This window comes from Nycticebus coucang, chromosome 15 (assembly GCF_027406575.1).
Source record: "Nycticebus coucang isolate mNycCou1 chromosome 15, mNycCou1.pri, whole genome shotgun sequence".
Classification (NCBI taxonomy): Eukaryota; Metazoa; Chordata; class Mammalia; order Primates; family Lorisidae; genus Nycticebus; species Nycticebus coucang.
The window spans coordinates 25,318,932-25,339,246 of NC_069794.1; positions in this window are offsets into that span (position 1 = coordinate 25,318,932).

The following is a 20,315-nucleotide window of genomic DNA, read 5'->3' on the forward strand; positions in this document are numbered from 1 at the left end:
GGGGATTTTTAGGGAAGAGAAATAGAAGTTTATTAAGGAGCAGTGATGAGGAACATGAAGATTTTCTCTCTTTATATCGACCCTGTAATATCAAGGACAAAGAGGAAAACATCATGTATTGGCAGAAGGTACAGGACCAGTGCCTTTTGGAGTGAATCATACTTCAGTTACAGCCAGAGCATGAAGGACACCTTTCAGAATTAACCTTTTATTCTAAATAAATGAAATTCAGCAGGGAGAATGTCAGAAAAGTGCATTATAGGAAGCAGATGGAGTCTAGTAGGTGAATCACAAGACATATTCTGTGAAAAAAGCTCCATAACTGGGGGAAAGCACTGTTGGTTAATGGTAATATACTATTTATTCTATGTGGTCACTGAGAAAAAATACAAGAAGCAGCTCTCTCTGCTTTCAGTCTTCCCTGAAACAGCACATGACATACATAATAATATTGAAATGTACATTAATATTCAAATTCCATTCATGATGGAGAAATTGGTAACAGACGTATCCTTATCCTAAAAACAATATAAAACCTGAATAAAACATATGGATTGGTAGGGCGGCCCCTGTGGCTCAAAGGAGTAGGGCACCCACCCCATATGCCGGAGGTGGTGGGTTCAAACCCAGCCCCGGCCAAAAAAAAAAATAAATAAAATAATAAATAAATATATATATTTACAGACATGGTATGACAACCAATGCAGGACTGAACTCCTTCTGGAAGGGAGGCCTAGGATGGCAGTCTCCCCAGTACTCTGCCTTTTTCTCTGGTATTATTTTTCTAGGATATATTTTCAGCCCAATGAGGCTGAGCCCAAGAAGGAAGAGAGCTGAGAGAAGGAAGCCGATCAGATTGGGGGCGCATAAAGAGGCTGTGGAAATTTGGTGGCAGATTGCCTAAGGGAAAAGCTATAGGGGTGGAAGCCTAGAAAACTGTGTGTAATTTCCTTTTTCTATTTTGCCAGCTTCTGGGCTGCCAGGGTGTAAAGGGAGAGATCCTTCAGCCTTGGCAGAGAGAGATGGTTTAAATACAAAGAGCTGAAACAGATTAGTAATTAGAGAAAATCTCGAATTAGTGACCTTACAATTGCTACTAGTCAAAAATTCTCTGCCTTAATGACTTCACATATTTTTCATATTCTCTCTTTTTGTAACTCCAGTTAATTATATTATAATTCTTTTCTCACTTGAATTTGTAGTGTGCTATTTTCTATATTTTAGAACTAAACTGCATTCCAGCTAAATCATCTCCTCAAGAGACTAATATGCCAGTAAGTTGGTCTATTGATTTCTTAATTTCATTATTTATATTTTTCAATTCTAGCATTTTCAATTTTTCCTATTATAATGACTACCTAAAATGTACAAAGCATTTACTGAAAATTTTTGGGGGGAACCTCACCTAATGTGCATAATGCAATGGTACATTTCAAAACTATTAAGAAAAGAGTATAATTGTCTTACCACAACAAGTAAGTAAGCGAGGTGAAGGATGTGTTTATCAGTTCAAGGTAAGCATTTCACAATTGTATATCAAATCAGTACACTGAACCCCATAAATGCACCAATGTACACAGTTATCATTTAATAAAGAAAAAAATGCAAAACAGAAAAGAAAATTTAAATACATGGTCATCTTTGGGTCTGTTTCTAATGCCTCTTGTCTCTTTTATTCCTTTGATCATTTCATCTTTTCCACTGGCGTGTAGAGGGCAGGGTGTTTTAAGGCCAAAATTAAAATATAAGCAACTAAGGAAATGAATTGAGTCTCTACAAAATATTCATTTTTGCTTTCAGTCAGGAAACATGTCTAGGAAGAGAGTAGTTTAATCCAGTCAGGTAGCAATCTGGTTTGAGGCTCTATTTTAGTATTTTAGAATATGCTCTATTTCTAGGTAACTGGGACTTCTGCCATTTAACTTTTCTGGAGGCATTACTGAAAATTGGTTGCCTTTATCAAGGCAACTTTTTCTTAATATCCCTGAATCCCAACAACAATTTCCCTAGGCTCATGATACTCCTGAAATCTCAGCTCACATTCCTATCTTTTCAACCACTTTAATGCTCTCTTTTTCTTGTTAGTCAGCAAATGCTTTGAAAAGAAAATGAAATAAAGTTTTTGACAAATATATGGAAAGACAAATAGAAGGGTGAATAGATAAATAGATCCAGATATAGTGCAGCTAGTCTCAAACAGTAGTGATTTTTGTCAGAAACGAGCTGCTCCCTGATTCCTAGAAAATGCTAGAGTAGTTTTAGAACAGGTCATGAACATCTAGCAATGTGGCCTCCCTCTACCAATTCTTATTTTCTAAGCTAAATATTACTTTATACTTTTTATTTGTCTTGTTTGATGGACTTTTTAGTTATTTTTCAACTGACATCTTCCCACAAAAAAAAAAAATCCATTGATATATGCATTTGGATTGTTGCCTTTTTAGTCCTCTGTGTGTGTGTGTATGTGTGTGTATATGTGTGCATGTGTCTATATACAGACATTAGTGCACTGTTCTAAGCATTTGTATTCTTTTCCAAAATTTTGATGCAGTCTGAATTTTAACATTTCATGGTCATGTATGTAATGACCTCCCCAAATGACTAGATTTAAAAAAAAATGTAATTATATTATAAATTAATTTATAAATTGACAGTTTATATCTCTAAGATTTTATATTCAAGAACTTCAACTGAGCCATGTTTCTCAAGAAGTTTCATTTTTATCCTTTGGAAAACGTTCAGTTATTCTCATTAAAATTATTTTCAGACATGTACGAATATTGACTCTGGTAACTATATGTAATTATGTGCAATTGCGATCGACAGCACACAGGATGCAGGGGTACGCCTATGTAGACCCTCAGTAGCTCAGGTGCTGGGGGCTTCCAGCTGTAGTGAGAGCCTCAACTGTTTTTCTTATGACCTTGCAGGAGACACATCCATAGTTAACTAGGCATCCCTAAATCACCCAGGCACATGTGAGGTCCCTCTTTAATCCTCTGGCTCTGAAAACTTTTGGCCTGGACAGTGCTCTCTAAAGTCCCCTAAGGCTCTTATAATTAGACACTCTGAGTTCCCATAGTCACATCCAGTCCTTCCCTAGGCAGCACCACACTTCTCAGCTGTGAAGGACTCTCCACCAACCACGAAACTTAGATCCCACTTACAGGTTCTCTGCATGAGCCCGTGGCTCATACTCGTCACCAAGAGAATCTCAATAAATCCAATGACCATGTATATACACTTTAATTTCTAGCATAGTGTCATACTCAAAAGGAGATAGATAAGATATTGTAGAAAGGGTTTTTAAGGAAAAAAAGGAAAGGGCGATCCAAAGCCCAGACCATATATTTTTTGAAGGTCCTATGCCTTAGCAACCACCTTTTGAGAGATTAGAAATGTCAAATTTCTGAAGCCAATATTCCTTGTGAAGGCCTTCATTCTCTGTCCTTGTAAAGGTAAACAGAATATTTTAGTCATTTCACCCTAAAGCCTTTCTGCAAAGCCTATTTATGTGAAATGCTTTGAAGATGGTACTGCCCAGGTTCCTCTCCTCTTTCTTGCAAGAAGTTTTTGTGTTTGTAAAATGAGTGGTAGTTATCAGAGTCATTACTCAAATAGAAATTGTTAACAGAAAATGCAAGTGTGAATTAAAATCATGCTGCTAACCATGGAGTAATGTCGTGAGTGTGGAGGGCCCTTGCACAATGTATCGATCAGGCACAAAAACAGGATGGCGGAGGCGTACTTTAGGAAACCTGCTCGGCAGGCTGCGCCCTGGCAACAACCTTGACGCCCCGTGCCCTTTGCGCTCATTGAAGAGATATCTAGGTCAAGAAACCGACAACAGGAAGTGTCCTAGAGTATAAATATAGAGTGCTGTAAACAAGGTTAGAGCTTTTCCATCCTGCTCTCCCCAGACAAGCTGCTTGCCCCCGATAATAAACTTGCTGAAAGCTGTTTGCGTTGGTGTGTTCATCCCTGCTGGTCGGCGGCCGAGCTACACCGACAATGAGAAACTCTAAATAATATTCTTTTGCGTTTAATTTTCTACAACATAAATTGTGATGAAGAAGTAATCTTCAACCTTTTAAGTTTATGTAACCATGATACAGTGAAAGAATTGAAAAGTTTATTATGGTGACATCAATCAAAAATAGTTTCTCTTTCTAAAAGTAGCTTCTTATTTAATTATCATGAAAGGACACAAATTCTTTTCTTAGTGTGTGTAGTTCTCTTTGTAGAAATCCTTCACCTCCTTTGCCAAATAAATTCCTGGGAATTTTATGTTCTTCGTTGCTAAGTGAATGGTACTGAATCTCTGACGTGACTCGCAGCTTGGTTGTTATTGGTGTATAGGGATTTTACTGATTTGTGTACATCAATTTTATGCCCTGAGGCTTTGATGATTTTGAATGAGTTTTTCAACTCCAGGAGTCTCTTGGTGGGATTTTGGGGGTTTCTAAGTATAATGTCATATCAGAAGCAAAAGGTAATACTTTGACCTCTTCTTTCCTGGTTTAGACAATTATTTTATTTCATTTTATTTTGCTGGGGCTGGGTTTGAACCCACCATCTCCAGCATATGGGGCCAGCGCCCTACTCCTTCGAGCCACAGGCACTGCCCCCTGGTTTAGGCAATTTTAATTTATTTTTCTTTGTGTGATTTCTCTGGTTAGGACTTCTAGGATTATGTTAAATAGAAGTAGTGACAATGGGCATGTTTTCTTGCTCTAGATCTTAGCGGAAATGTTTTCTTTTTTTCTCTGTTCAGGAGAACATTGGCTGTGGGTTTGTCATATATGGCTTTTACAATTTTGAGAGAAGTTCCTTCTATGCCTGGTTTGCTGAGGGTTTATATTATGAAAGGGTTCTGAGTTTTGTCAAATGCTTTTCTTGCATCTATTGAGATGATCATGTGATTTTTACTTCTGCCACTATTTATAGCTATTTATATGATGGTTCGCATTTACCTGTGTATGCTGAATCCCCATCCCTGCATCCCTGGAAGGAAGCTCACCTGGTCAAGGTCGATTACTTTATTGATATGTTGTTCAGACTGGTTTGCACGAATCTTATTGAGTGCTTTTGCATCTCTATTCTTAAGGAATATTGGTTAAAGTTTTCTTTTTGTTGCTGTTGTATCCTTTTCTGGCTTTGGTAACAAGTTGATACTGGCTTTGTGGAATCAGTTCCAGAGGATTCTGTCTTTTTTCATATTATGGAATAATTTCTACAATATGGGTGCCACCTATTCCTTCTACATCTGATAAAATTTGTCTATGAATCTGTGTGGTCTGGGGATTTTTGTTGTTGTTGATGGAAGATTTTTTTCTGCTTCTTACATCCTGGTCTATTCAGGGATCTAATTTCTTCCTGCATCTTGGAATGGTGTGTTATTTCAAGAACTTGTACATTTTCTTTGCTGTTTCAAGTTTATGTGCATAGAAATTTTGATGGTATTCACAGATGACATTTTGTATTTCTGCGGTATCAGGTGTAGTATCTTTTGACATTTCCCATTTAGCTTATTTGGGAGCTTTCTTTTCTATTCCTAGTTAATTTCATAAAGGTCTATTGATTTTGCTTTTTCTCAAATAACCAACTTTTTGTTTCATTGATTTTCTGTGTTATTTTCTTGTTTTCAGTTTAATTTAGTTCTACTTTGACCTTGGTTACTTCTTGTCTTCTGGTGGCTTTGGATTTGGTTAGCAATTTCTTCTCTAGGTCTTTGAGATGTGTCATTGCATGTCAATTTATGATCTTTTTGTCATTCTGTAGATTAAGATAATTCACATACCATGTAATTTACCCAGTTAAAGCATATAAATTAAAGGTTTTCAGGCATTCACAGAATTGTGAAGTCTTCACCACAATAAATTTAAAACATTTCCATCACACCCAAAATAAACCCCATGCCTCTAGCAGTCTTCACTTGCCTCCACTCACCCCGCACCTCCAGCTGTAGTGTGTAAACACTAAACTCTATATCCATAGTTTTGTACACATCATATAAATGCATGTGGCCTTTGTTATTGGATTCTTTTATTGATCATATTTTAAATATTCATTCACATTGTACCATTTTTTAGAGTTTCATTTCTTTTAATTTCCAAATAATATTCCATTGTAGGATATATCATTTATCCATTATACCTATCCATTTATCAGTTGATAGACATTTATATTTTTTGCAATTTTTGACTATTAAGATTTGTGCTACAATTCTATGCAAGCTTGTGTGTGAACATGTGTGAACATGTGTATTCAATTCTTGTGGGCATATATCTAACAAGAGAAGTGCTACTGCTATGAAGAATGGTGTTTTAGAAACTCAGACATAACTTGGAGAGAACAAATGGGAGTTAAGAGAGCAGTTCTGAAGGTTTGCTGTCAATGGAGGATGATAAAGATAGGTTTGGAATATAATGTTGCATGACCAGAGACACAAATGAACAGCAGCTTTGCCGTGGGTATAAACTCGCTCCTGTAATTATTAAGTCAAGAAACAGACTACACGATATGGGATGGTGTGTAGCAAAATTCTTTATTCAGGGTTTTGATTTTATACCTTTCTAGTCATGTACACACTTAATCTATTATCTGTTAGTTTCACCATTACCTCATTTTACCTATCTGAAATTAACATGAAAGGAAAGATCCTGTTACCATATCAACACAATCACTTTTGCAGTAAACATCTTCTTCTAGACACTGACTAATCACTGGGAAGGTATCTAAATAAAGATCACAAAGAAGAAAGTAGCCACAGGGGAACAGAGTTAATGGAAGAGTATCTTCAAGTGTTCACTCAGTTTACTCAGTATGAAGTAATGACTGTGTCTTTTCCTCAGGGCAGAGCACCCATAGACCTCTGACAATATGTTGTTAACATATGTCAACCCTCTGGCCTGTATCTCTGAGGAAGAGTGGCATGCCCTTTAATCTCAGGCTTCATGGGGCACACAGCTTCAGAGAATGGGTTTGTAGAATTTTTAACTCCAGGCAAGCCAACTCTGCATGTGTCCCAGGGGGGCCCAGGTCCCTTAAGCCTCTGGAAAAAAAGCAAGCCATTTTAAACTCACACTGAGTTCAGTTTGTGTGCTTGATGTAGAATATGTTTATTTCTAAATATTATCCTACATATAATTTGGTAGTAGAGCAAATGGACTTTTGATTGGATCGAATAGGGTAGGTGAGGTTATGAAAATAAAAAAGGGAATATTTTATTTGCTTTAAAAATTAATTATGTTTAAACTTGAAATGTAACCAGAACAAATGTACTTCAAATGCAAGGAGAAATTAAAAAACTAAATCCTGAATAAAATTTTTAGCTAGCTGACAAGTTTCTTTTCAGATATTTAGTAATAAAAATGTGGAAAATTATTTATGATTAAATACGAAACTAAAATAAATGGAAAGTGTCTTTTTTTCTTAGCTATATAATATAAAATGGGTACAGTTAGGTCAAGAGCCATTGACCAGGTGATATTTTCAACAGGATCAGTGAACTTCTGATTAAGCTTAAACTATCAAATGGTTGCATGTAAAATTATTTAATTCTGGGGCGGCACCTTTGGCTCAGTCAGTAAGGCGCTGGCCCCATATACCGAGGGTGGCGGGTTCAAACCCGGCCCCTGCCAAACTGCAACCAAAAAATAACTGGGCGTTGTGGCAGGCGCCTGTAGTCCCAGCTACTCGGGAGGCTGAGGCAGGAAAATCACTTAAGCCCAGGAGTTGGAGGTTGCGTGAGCTGTGTGATGCCATGGCACTCTACCGAGGGCCATAAAGTGAGACTCTGTCTCTACAAAAAAAAAAATATATATATATTTATTTATTTATTTATATTTATTTATTATTTATATATATATATATAAAATTATTTAATTCTGGTGTGTGTGTGTGTGTATATGTGTGTGTGTGTGTCAAAAAAAGAAGAAAAAGAAAAGAAAAAAATTAATTCCATTAAAAATGTACCTATCTGCAGTTGTCTTGCTCTTTTTATTTAGTAATTGTGCCAGTAAATATTAGCTTTAATATCTGTTTAATTTTTGCAAATTAGAGAGAACTCTAACACTCTTTTTTAATTATGACACTGGTGTATTAGGAAACCTTTTTTTTTTTTTTTAAGTAGCTAATGAATCAAATGAACTATTACTGACATAACTGAATACTGTCATCCTTATAAACATTACAAATAACCAATTGCTCCTTCATATTCTAAAGTTACCTGCAAGGACAATAGAACTGACAACTTTGAAAATATCCATAGATAGTCCTACGTGATGGGAGAATAAATGACTATAGCAGAATGAACCAAATGAAAAGTTTAGTGGTCTAACTTTCAGCTTTCTATTCTATTCTTGTGGTTGAATATTAGTGTCTAACATAGAATACATAATTAAAATGAATAATTATTTAAAGCATAAATACAATAAAAGCAATTGTATGTGTATTTCTTAATATAATTGTTTTGGAAGTTACAATGAACATGGGGAAGACTATGATTGAATTCTCCTCTAATGTTATCACTTCCAAGAAACTTTTTTTGGTTTCAAAAAAAAATTCAAAATGCAAGTGATAGTTTTATTTTGAAGGGTCCTGTTGTACTTTAAATAAATCTTTATCCCTTAGACTCTACTGCAAAGCATTGGTTGGAACTTTCTCTTTCTATTCTCCATAACTGTTTCCCCCTTCTCCTCATATATGATGAGTCCTTAAAGAGTAAGAATAATTCTTTTTTTTTTCTAGATGCTAGTATAATGAAGTTATTTGATAGGAGAAAGAATTTCAGTGTGGTTGAAATTAAATGAAAATGAGAAAGAAGAGAAGGAGGAGACGGTGGGAGGAAATCTGAAAGAAAATAACCATGAAGATATACATCTATTTTACACAATGTATCTTTTTCCACACCACTTTCACTGTGTTATACATCAGTGATGGAAGCAAGTCCCATGGTCAGGACTATTATAAATGAGGTAAAGTGGATATACTCTGATCAGAGAGCGAGAACACAGCAAAGTTACAATTCAGGGGGGATAAAGGCTAAAGGTAATAGTCAAATCTACTGCTGGCATTACTGGGAATCCAGTATTCACATAGAAATGTTTTATTTTGTATTCAACCCTGTAAATATTTACCACACACAAGCACACACACTGAAACAAACACACACACACACACACCTACACACATGTGCTTAGTGATTAGATTCTTCTTGTTACCCCAAATATGGGCTAAATCATCAGTATATATTTTAGAATTAATAGACAGATTCCTTGATTTGACAAAAAAATGAAATTACTTGACAATACTTTCTTCATCGTGTATTACTATGACAAGACTTTCTTCACCATGTATTACAATGAGCATAAGACTCAGATCTGATGATTAAATTTACCTGGTGTCATGGGTATGGCATTTGAACCTGGTGATAAACTCAATCAAATTAAACTTTCAAAAATGCCCATGTCTTACTCCACTACAGATCAGATTGATTCAACTCCCCACCAAAGTAACATGGCACAACACAGAAGGTGCTCTTTAAAAAGTTTAGTAGTATTCTCCTGTAGTCCCGGCTGCTCGGGAGGCTGAGGCAAGAGAATCGCATGAGCCCAAGAGTTAGAGGTTGCTGTGAGCCGTGTGACGCCACGGCACTCTACCCGAGGGTGGTACAGTGAGACTCTGTCTCTACAAAAAAAAAAAAAAAAAAAAAAAAGTTTAGTAGTATTAATTGAAAATCAAAATACATATGAAAAAGCAAAGATTATGAGAAACTATCATAAGAAAACTGTCAATAGAGGCAAACACAGATATTCCTGTTATTAAAATTATCAGAAAGTGATTTTAAGGTAACACAATAAAAATACTAAGATATCTACTCTAGCGTAAACAAATTAGGCTTTCTTTGAATCCTAGTAACTCTTTTAAATACATTTCAACTTACACCATAATCTATGTTACAGGCATTCCACATAGCCAGATACAGTGTCTAAAAATACATCATATATCAGATCTGTATGTTTTCCAAATTTGAATTGTCTATGTACTCTATACAAAAACATCAGAATGTTATACAGTTATTGAAGACAAGCTGTGGCCCATGTTATTGCAATCATTTTACATGTACTGTTTCGCATACTCTTTGATGGCACATACTTACTCTATATAATCCTCTGTATTTAAACAATTTTTAAAACCTTCTTTAAAACCTTTTTCATAAAATCTAAAACAAAAGAAAAACTTCCAAATGTTCTTATATTCCTTTCAATGTCCCAGATCCTGAAAATATTATTGAATTAGTCCAATGAATATTTCAATGGAAATAGTTTTGAATTATGAACTCATAAACTGAGATAGTCTGTAAAGGATATAAAACTAGAAAAAGGTAAGCAGGCTTTGAAATGTGGTTTCAGACAGCCCTAGAAGTGACATTAGTCAGTAATTTCTAGTGTCATTGTGAAAGAAAATGTCAGTGTCTTCGGCACTGTAAAAGTGCCATTATATGGTTTTTTGAAAGACAGTAATAACTGCAGTATTTCTTCAGAAGCATGTCTCTCTGAAACTCATGCTCAAGATAGAGAGTCAGAGATGCTGTTTGGGTACCTATAGTGTTAAAGACATATTTTTATATTTTATTTTTGAAAACTCATTGTACCACTATTTGCTTTCAGTTTTAGATTTATGGAGGAGGAATAATCCACTTACTACTTTGCAGATAAGTAGCAGGAAACAGCAAGCAACTGTTTTGTCATACAGTCCATGTGTATTTATATCCTCATTTATAACGATGCTTGTTCATAGCTTTATTGTTGCTTTTACCGAACTTTCAAGAACTAACAGCAAGGACATCAGACTAAAAAGGGAAAGAAAGGTTTTGAAGTCAATCGTAATGCATGAAATTTTTATTTTTTTGCCAAGAACAAACAAGTTTTGTAATATTTTGAGGTAGCAATCTTAATGGGGAATCTATCACTTTTATCTATGGGAATATGTTACACATTATGGATATCCAAAATTTCTAAAGGATATAAAGAAATGTGTGAGATAAAGTAAAACTGAATTTTATTCACAGTTTAATTTGCTTTCTGCCTTTTTATGATCTCGATATTTTACAATTTTTCACAGGTGTTCAATTTAAGAGAGTATACGGCTCAGCAAGAATGCCTCAAAGCTTTTTTGTTTAAAGACCTAAAATTTGAACAGTGAATAAAATATTAGGAGCTTGTTTTACAATATTTAAAAGGATTTTGATTAAAAATCCTGAAGATGATATTTTAAATCATCTAGAAAGAAGTACAATGAGGAAAGATAGGGAAATATACTTAATTAAATCTGTGAATTATATACATAGAAAACTACATATATAGAACCTCCTAATAAGGACTTAGTAAAAAAGCAAAGTAGAATAACAAAATGGCTCTGACTCATTATGACAATTAGTATAAGAAGAAAAGAAATAAAAAATGGGGGTGGGGGCAAGATGGTGGCCAAGTAACAGCTTCTTTGCAACCGGGCACTGTGAAATTGGGGAGAGAAGACTCCAGGCATCTCTGGCTCTTGCTTGTGGGTTCTTCCCAGAAACATTCCTTTGGGGATGTAGGGAGACAGCAAGAGACTTCTGGACCCCAGGAGGAGAACAAGAGCATTGGAGAATTAGCAATTGGTTGCATTTGGTCTGAGGCCCTGGTGCCCAGGACTTTAGCTACAATAGCAACAAGATTACAGACATGTAAGATCCTTCCCTGTGGGTTGTTTTGGTTTTTTGGACCCAGGCACTCAGGTGAATTACCGGGTGAGAACTTAGGCAAGAGTGCTGATGACTTTAAGCATTGTTCAGGGTCCAGGACTGGGCGGCTGGGCCAGAATGGAGCTGTCATTGTTCAGCTATGGGCCTTGCACAGCACAGCCATTGTGGGAGAGTTGCCCTGAAGGCTCTGTCCTCAGGGTTGCAGAGCGAGGCTCAAGCTCAGAGACCTTGGGCAAGTGATCTAGTGACTATGAACAGCTCCAAAGGCCCGGACTGAGACATAGGAGAAGAACAAAGCTTTCAGTGTTTGGCAGTGAGAGAGCCTTGTAGCCTTAGCCCTCAGGGGCATAGAGTGAGGCCAGTTTGGGTACATCTGATAAATGGGAAGCCACTTCAGGACAGATCCCAGCAATATGCACTTTCCTGGGAAAGTCTCTGTCTATCCAAGGTAAATGGCTTAAAGTGTCTTTTAGGTGGGCTGAGGAGAGATTCAGACTCTCAACCCTGTGGGGGTTGAAGGCAGAGGAGCCAGCAGAGGCCTCCATTCTCCATCTTATACAACTGTATTCGCATTGTAATTAGCATTTCATATCCAAGAAGATCACTGGTTGCCCAGACAATATTCAGCAAGAATATTTCATTTTTTTTTTAATTTCAGCTTTTTTCTCCTTGATATTTCTCTCTTTATCACTTTTTCTAGTATAATTATAATTTTCCATTGTTGCCTTCTTTAATAATAAGAACTTCATTTTTTGCTGTGTTTCTGCAAACAGTGTTTCTGCCCCTGTTATTTGATTTCCCCCACAATTTTACCCTTTAAGATTTTATGTTTGTTTGTGTTCATTTGATTTATAGTTTTTTTTGTTTTTCCTCTCTATCTGGCGGAGGTGGGTTACCTTGTCTGCTCAGGCTGGCAAAGAGCTGCTGAGAACCACCCAACCCAACACCCACAGAGGTTGGGAGATGTGGGTCAAGGTACCCTGCTCCCATCTCCATCTTTCTGTACCCCTCTTCTTTTTTTTATCAATGTTCCCTTTTATTCACTCCCTCTCCTTTCTCTTTTTTTTTTCCTTTTTTTAATCTTTTGTGCCATTCTTGCTCCTCAATCTTATTCTTTTAGTGTTGTAGCAAAAGGACTCATCAAAGCCTTAGGCTAGAGGCATGGTAACTTAAAGAGAAAGAGGAAGTGAAAGGAAAATTAGAGCAAGAAACAGAAAAAAAGAAAACACGAGGAAAAAGCAACATAAAAATCCTTGCAACATGAAAAACTAATCCAGAGTGAGTGCCTTAAGCAAGGGACTGTGAGGTAGCTACTATAGAGGATTCCACCTATAAAGAAATGTTAGGAATGACAGATGATGAAAACTGTGGGATAAATTCCCACATATGTGCCATTGAGGCATGCAAAGACAGGTTGACATGATTTCTGCCATCACAGGAAGCTGAAGCTTTAGCTACCTTGGTCAGCATACAGGGCTTGTGAAGTAGGAGGTAAAATTCCATTGGCAATGTCTCTGATGCAGTCGTAAGCCCAGTAGGTCACAGGTTGAGAGCTTGCGGGTTGGAGACACAACCCAGAGGTTGACTATGTGGGAACACATTGTGTTAAAAAGCTATGTGGCTTCAAGCACTGTAGATAAACAGAATCATAAGGATTGTTTCTTAAATCTCAATGGACATATGAAAATCTTAAGTGTAATCTCCCCAAAAAACTTTCTGACTGATAGCTTTGTGTAAAAATAGCTGAAGCATGTCCATAGATAAAACATGATCAATGTTTACTGTTGATGTATAGAATAGACATTGTTGATTTCTAGATTTGATATCCCCAAGTAGAGTTAAAATTAGTTAAGAATTGTTTAGAAGGAAAATTCTTAGATTATAGATTAATAGTGTGTACGTGACTGCTTGACTTTATAAAGTGGTTGAGAATAAAGCTCATCACTACATGCCACTCTGAGCTGTAGTCTGATTCTTGTCATCATAAAATTGTAGGAACAAGCTTGCATTTGTGGCAAGGCTGCTTTTCCCTTGTGTCGTCCATCACCACAACGAAAACAATGAAAGAAATTGCTGAAAAATTGGAAAATATCCAAAAGGAAATCCGAAACAGAATCAATTAAGAGATGAATGATATGAAGAATATAGAAAGGATATAGCAGAGCTGAAGGACTTTAAGCAATCAATTAGGGATCTTAAAGATACAATAGAAAGTATCAATAACAGATTAGACCATGTAAAATGAAGAATCTCAGAGGTAGAGGACAAAGCTCTTGAGATAACTCAAATAGTTAAAGAGGCAGAAAAAAAGAAGAGAAAGCAGAATGTTCACTGACAGAATTATGGGACTTTATGAAGCATACAAACATACAAGTTATAGGTATTCCAGAAGGGGAAGAAGAATGCCCCAGGAGAATGAAAGCCATTCTAGAGAATATTATAAATGAAAATTTCCCAAACATGTCCAAAATTCTGACACACTCCTTTCAGAGGGAAATCAGACCCAGGTCGCCTCAACTCGAACAGAGCTTCTTCAAGACACATTGTGATGAACCTGTCTACTGATTCAATGCCATCCCCATTAAAATACCAACATTGTACTTTCCAGATTTGGAAAAAAATGATTCTGCATTTTGTATGGAACCAGAAAAAAACCAGCATAGCTAAGGAAGTTCTTAGTAATAAAAATAAAGCCGGGGGCATCAGCATATCAGATTTTAGGCTGTACTACAAAGCCATGGTGGTCAAGATAGCATGGTTCTGGCACAAAAATAGAGACAAAGACATTTGGAATTAAATAGAAAACCAGGACACGAAACTAGCAACTTACAGCTACCTAATCTTTGATAAAACAAACAAGAATATTCACTGGGGGAAAGAATCCTTATTCAATAAATGGTGCTAGGAGAACTGGGTATCCATATGTAAAAGACTAAAACTATACCCACACCTTTCTCCACTCACAAAAATTGATTCAAGTTGGATAAAAGACCTAAATTTAAGGCATGAAATGATAAAAATCTTCAAAGAAAGCATAGGAAAAACACTTGAAGATATCAGCCTGGGGAAAGACTTCATGAAGAAGACTGCTGTGGCAATTGCAACAGCAACAAAAATAAACAAATGGGATTTAATTAAACTGAAAAGCTTCTGTACAGCTAGGGAGACAACAACCAAAGCAAACAGACAACCTACACAATGGGAAAAGATATTTGCATATTTTGAATCAGACAAAAGCTTGATAACTAGGATCTGTAGAGAACTCGAATTAATCCACATGAAAAAGCCAAAAATCCCATATATCAATGGGCAAGAGACATGAATAGAACCTTTTTTAAAGAAGACAGATGAATGGCTAACAAACATGAAAAAATGCTCATCATCCCTATATATTAGAGAAATGCAAATCAAAAACACCCTGAGATACCATCTAACCCCAGTGAGAATGGCCCACATTATAAAATCTCAAAACTGCAGATGCTGGCATGGATGTGGAGAGAAGGGAACACTTTTACACTGCTGGTGGGACTGCAAACTAATATAATCTTTCTGGAAGTAAGTATGGAGAACCCTCAAAGAACTCAAGATAGACCTACCCAGAAGAAAAAAAAAATTATTTACCATAAGGACACTTGCACTAGACTGTTTATTGCAGCTCAATTTACAATCACCAAAATGTGGAAACAGTGTAAGTGCCCACCAACCCAGGAATGGATTAACAAGCTGTGGTATATGTATACAAGGGAATACTATTCAGCCATTAAAAAAAAATGGAGACTTTACACCCTCTGTATTAACCTGGATGGAAGTGGAACACATTCTTCTTAGTAAAGCATCATAAGAATGGAGAAGCAAGAATCCTATCTACTCAATTCTGATATGAGGACAATTAATGACCTAATACATGGTGGTGGGTGGGTAAGAGGAGAGCAGAAAGAGGGAAAGAGGAAGGGCATGAGGGAAGGGAAGAGCATAGAATGGGAAGGAGGTGGGGTATGGGGGTCATTGTGCGTGGCACACCGTTTGGGGGAGGGACACCATTATAAGAGGGACTTTACCTAATAAATGCAATCACTGTAACATGGTTCTTTGTACCCTCAATGAATCCCCAATAATAAAAAAAAAGAAAAGAAATTAAGTCAAATGCATTCCACTAAAAAGAATTAAATGAGAAAAATAATTTTTAATTCAGTGATCAATCATATCATGAAGTAATTTAAACATTCCTCAAATTCTGAATGCCTACATTATGCTAGGCAGTTACTACCATAAAAAAGCCAGCAGAGCATTTAAAGAAAAAAATGATAAAAACTTAAAAAGAAAGAAAAAGTAGGGCAGAGAGTTCTGAGTACCTGTTCTTTAAAATAAAAACAAATGGCAAAATTGGTCTAATTGTAAATGCCATAGGTATTTCATCTATATTTTACCATTTTTTGAGCAAAAGATGAAAATATTTCAAAAATATTTGGGGTTTTAGGAAAACGTAAACTAAAAGGAATCTCATTTCAAAATTTTTTATAATATTTTAGAGAGTTTTCAAGTTCTTTTAACATGATTACATGAAGAAAATTATTCTAAGTACACTACTTATATTACTTTTAAGTCATAGTCTTTTTAATCATAGTTTTATCAGTATTTGTTGAAGAATGGTAAAATATGATCAACTAGGATAAAGCAATCGGTGTCTCAGCATTTCGGGGAGAGATATATGTATGACTTGATTATGTAAAAATATAATCAAATAAAAAAATTCATTATTACAAAGATCGATGTGCAGTATTTTATTGTTTTGACTATTCAGTGCACTCAAGTGTGTGTGTGTGTGTGTGTGTGTGTGTGGCCAGATGACTGGGTACCAGAGCATTGTAGGATGTAAGGTCCACAACTATTCACTGCAATCTGCTTATAGTGGATTAAGGATTTAGATAAATTAGTAGGCAAGTCCTTAATCTTCAGAGAATTCTAATGAAATCTCATCAATTCTTCATATGATTTTCCTTATTGCATCTGCCCTGAGAGCCTCATGGCACCACAATGCCAGTATCTGGCATCTATTTTGAATAAAATTTTTCTCACAACAATTTGCAGTTTAACTATTATCAAAATGAGATCCTGAACACCAACAAAAGTAAAATCTGAGAGAGTCTGAGTTTCTCCCTATGCCTGAAAACACTCTGAAAAGAAAATCAACTTTTCTCCCTATGAAGGTCTACATTGTTTTCCTGGTCATGGCTGAACATACGGAATACCTTTCTGATATATTCACATCATTACTTAACAAGATCACCTGTGCTGTCTTGTTCAGACAAACTGAATTGTCCAATTCTGTGATCAAATAATATTCACAACTCCTATTTCATCCCCAGCACTATGTGCAGAGATTCTTAACAACAGACTTAGCAAGTAGTGACCTGTTTTAGAGAAGGAGAAAAACATGTGTAAGAAAAAAGATAATACATCTCCTTCGAAGAACATATGTAAAAAGTCATAGAGCAAGTATTCTTTTTAATTCAGTTTATCCCATTCATTTATTTATTCATTAATTCATTCATTCATATTTCATTCAATAAGTGAGTATTAAATACTTACTGTGTTCCAGGAATTAAAATTGTTTGTCTTACATAGAAAATTCCTTACTCAATTTCAAATTTTAATATTATAAAATTATTGCACTGGATAAATGTATAATTACCTTAAGAAACTGATCTTTTTAATCCATATGATATGCAGCAGAAATGTAGCATATAGTTATTTTGTTTTATTTAGACTTTTAATTTAATTTTTTTATTTTAGTAAAAATGATTGGAACAGTTCTTTCAAACTATTTATGAAGTTTCCTATTGTTTTCATAGTAATAAAAAATGTGACCTTTTTTTTTTTTTTGAGAGAGAGTCTTTGTTGCCCTCAGTAGAGTGTGGTGGCATAATAGCTCACTGTAACCTCAACTCTTGGGCTTAAGCGATTCCCTTACCTCAGCCTCATGAGTAGCTGGGACTATAGGCACCTGCCACAACACCTGGCAATTTTTTGTAGAGATGAGGTCTTGCTATGGCTCAGGCTGGTCTTGAACTTGTGAATTCAGGCAATACACCCATCTTGACCTCCCAAGTGCTAGGATTACAGGTGTGAGCCACCGCACCAGGCCCCGGGCTCAAATTTTGAAACCAGCTTCCCTGGGCTTAAAACGTGATACATATTTCTAAGTCAATTTGGTTAGGTTATTTAACTTCTGTGTACTCCTATTTCTTCATCAAGAAAAAAAAAAAGGTAAAACATAGTTCTTCTCAGTGTTATTTACATAATCTAATTAATATATTAAAATATATAGAATGATCCTGTGTATGTGCATGAAAATGAAAGGATTAGCTATTTTTATTCCTAGATTCCATATATTCATTTTTTTCAGGCTTTTAATTTGTGTTTATACATGTGTTCGTATTCTGAGTTGAGTTTTCTATTAGTAGGCTTAGTCCTCTTTACTTTTCCTCCTTTCGAGTTTCCTTTTTGCAAAGGTATTTGTCATTCAAGGTGTTTATATGTTCAGTTAAACATTACTATTAGTTAATCTAGTTCAAATTTATATGGAACTATTATAGCTTTATTACAGATACAACATTTTTGGTTAACTGGATTTTAAATATATTACACCTTATCTTTAAGTTATAGATTTTCCAATTAATATCTAAATCTATGTATGGATTATATTGTTTCTAAGTGCCTTAAGCAATTTATTATCTTGTGAGGTGTTCTTGGACCTCGGGTGTGACTTAATTCATGCGTATAACATGTAATTTCCTTCTGTTTTTTGTAAAATGCCTACCTTTCCCTCAGCTCTCTCCAATTTATTTATAATTTTCTATTTCTATTTTTTGCCTACATATAAAGAGAGAAGATGAATTGCTTATAAGTGCATAATAATCATTCTAAAAGTCACAAACTTCTTACATATGTCTACATTCTGCTTCTGGGGAATCTAGAACTGTTATTAACCTGGTGTTGCTGATATAGAAAAACATGAACTAGTGAAATAAATGGACTTACCTATTTTCTGAAAGAGGCATGAAATTACACATGCATACACCTGTGTGAACATTGTATAATTTTTTTTTTTTTTTTTTTTTGTGGTTTTTGGCCGGGGTTGGGTTTGAACCCGCCACCTCCGGTATGGGACCAGCGCCCTACTCCTTGAGCCACAGGCGCCGCCCCATAAATTTTGATGACATAAATAAAATTAACTGTAAAATGAAAACTTATTCATGACACGTAGAAATTAATTACTCCTCAACACACAACTTTAACATTCAGCTATTGTATAATATTTTTTGTTGTCCTTTAAATATTATAAAATATTAGCAAAGTCCTCAGAAACTATAAAATTAGATCCTTGTAGAATTACCAAAACCCTAAAAGTGTAGAAATTGCCACCTATAAAAGGTGTAAAAATAATGAGATGTATAAAAATCATTTAAATTCATTATACTAACTGCTTTTGTTTTATGTATGCTTTTACTTTTATACTTATACCAATACTGTGCGTGTTTGATTTTATTAGCTCTTTAAAATGTTTCTAATGCTTGGAACCTGATTCATGTGGTTTAAAATTTTAATGAAAGATATAGAAGACTTGGCTAAATAACTGTATAATCAACAGACAGGTGTTTGTGAAAAATTATTGTATGTAGGCAATAATTTTCTTTAACAAAGTGTGCAATAAATATTTATAAATATTTTAATGATTTGCATGTAAAATGTTAATCATTAGAAAAACATGGTTTATTAATTCTGTATTAAAGACTCAAAAGTAATTAGTAATTTTAGTTTTTATTACAGTCCACTGCACATTAGCTAATCTATTGAAATCTGTTCAAAATAGTCAAGATCATTGTCTTAAAAGTGATAGTGTCCCATATAATGCATAAGTGATATTTTTGTATTACGTTTTTCTGAAAGATGGAAGTTTACCTGTGTGTCGCCCCTTTTTCCACTATATGTTTGTATAGCTTATTTAGTGGCAAAATCATGCTATAGAATTTAGCATGATTCAAATCCAGCAGACTAATCTCCTGAAGAGCAAATCTTATAATAGAGAGTTAATGAATTGTGAGTGCATCCATGAAAGTAACTATTGGTTCTTTTCTGCTTCAGATAAGCTTTAAATTAGTACTAGATTTCCTAATGCTCAAACATTTCTGTTTTCCTGAAGAAATTTTGTTCTTAAATTATATTAAGAAAAAGGACTGAAAATAGTATATTAGATAAAATTATCTAATATATGTTAGTGTTTACCAATTTTTAAGGAAGGAAAAATACCCTTCAATGTTTTAAAAATATCTGAGCACAAATCCTGGGGAATCTTTTAGGGGGCTGGTAATGAATTGAGAAAGCAATATTAAGGCAGAAGGAAAACAAAGCCGGTGAGGTGACAGAGGCACATCACAAATATTTGCCCTGGTGATCTTCTGTAACTTAATCTCCCACAGGACACTTTGTTTTTTTTTTTGTCCCACAAAGTGGGCAGGGTTGGGTTGTTTTTATGTTCCACAAACTGGATAGGAGAAATAAAGCG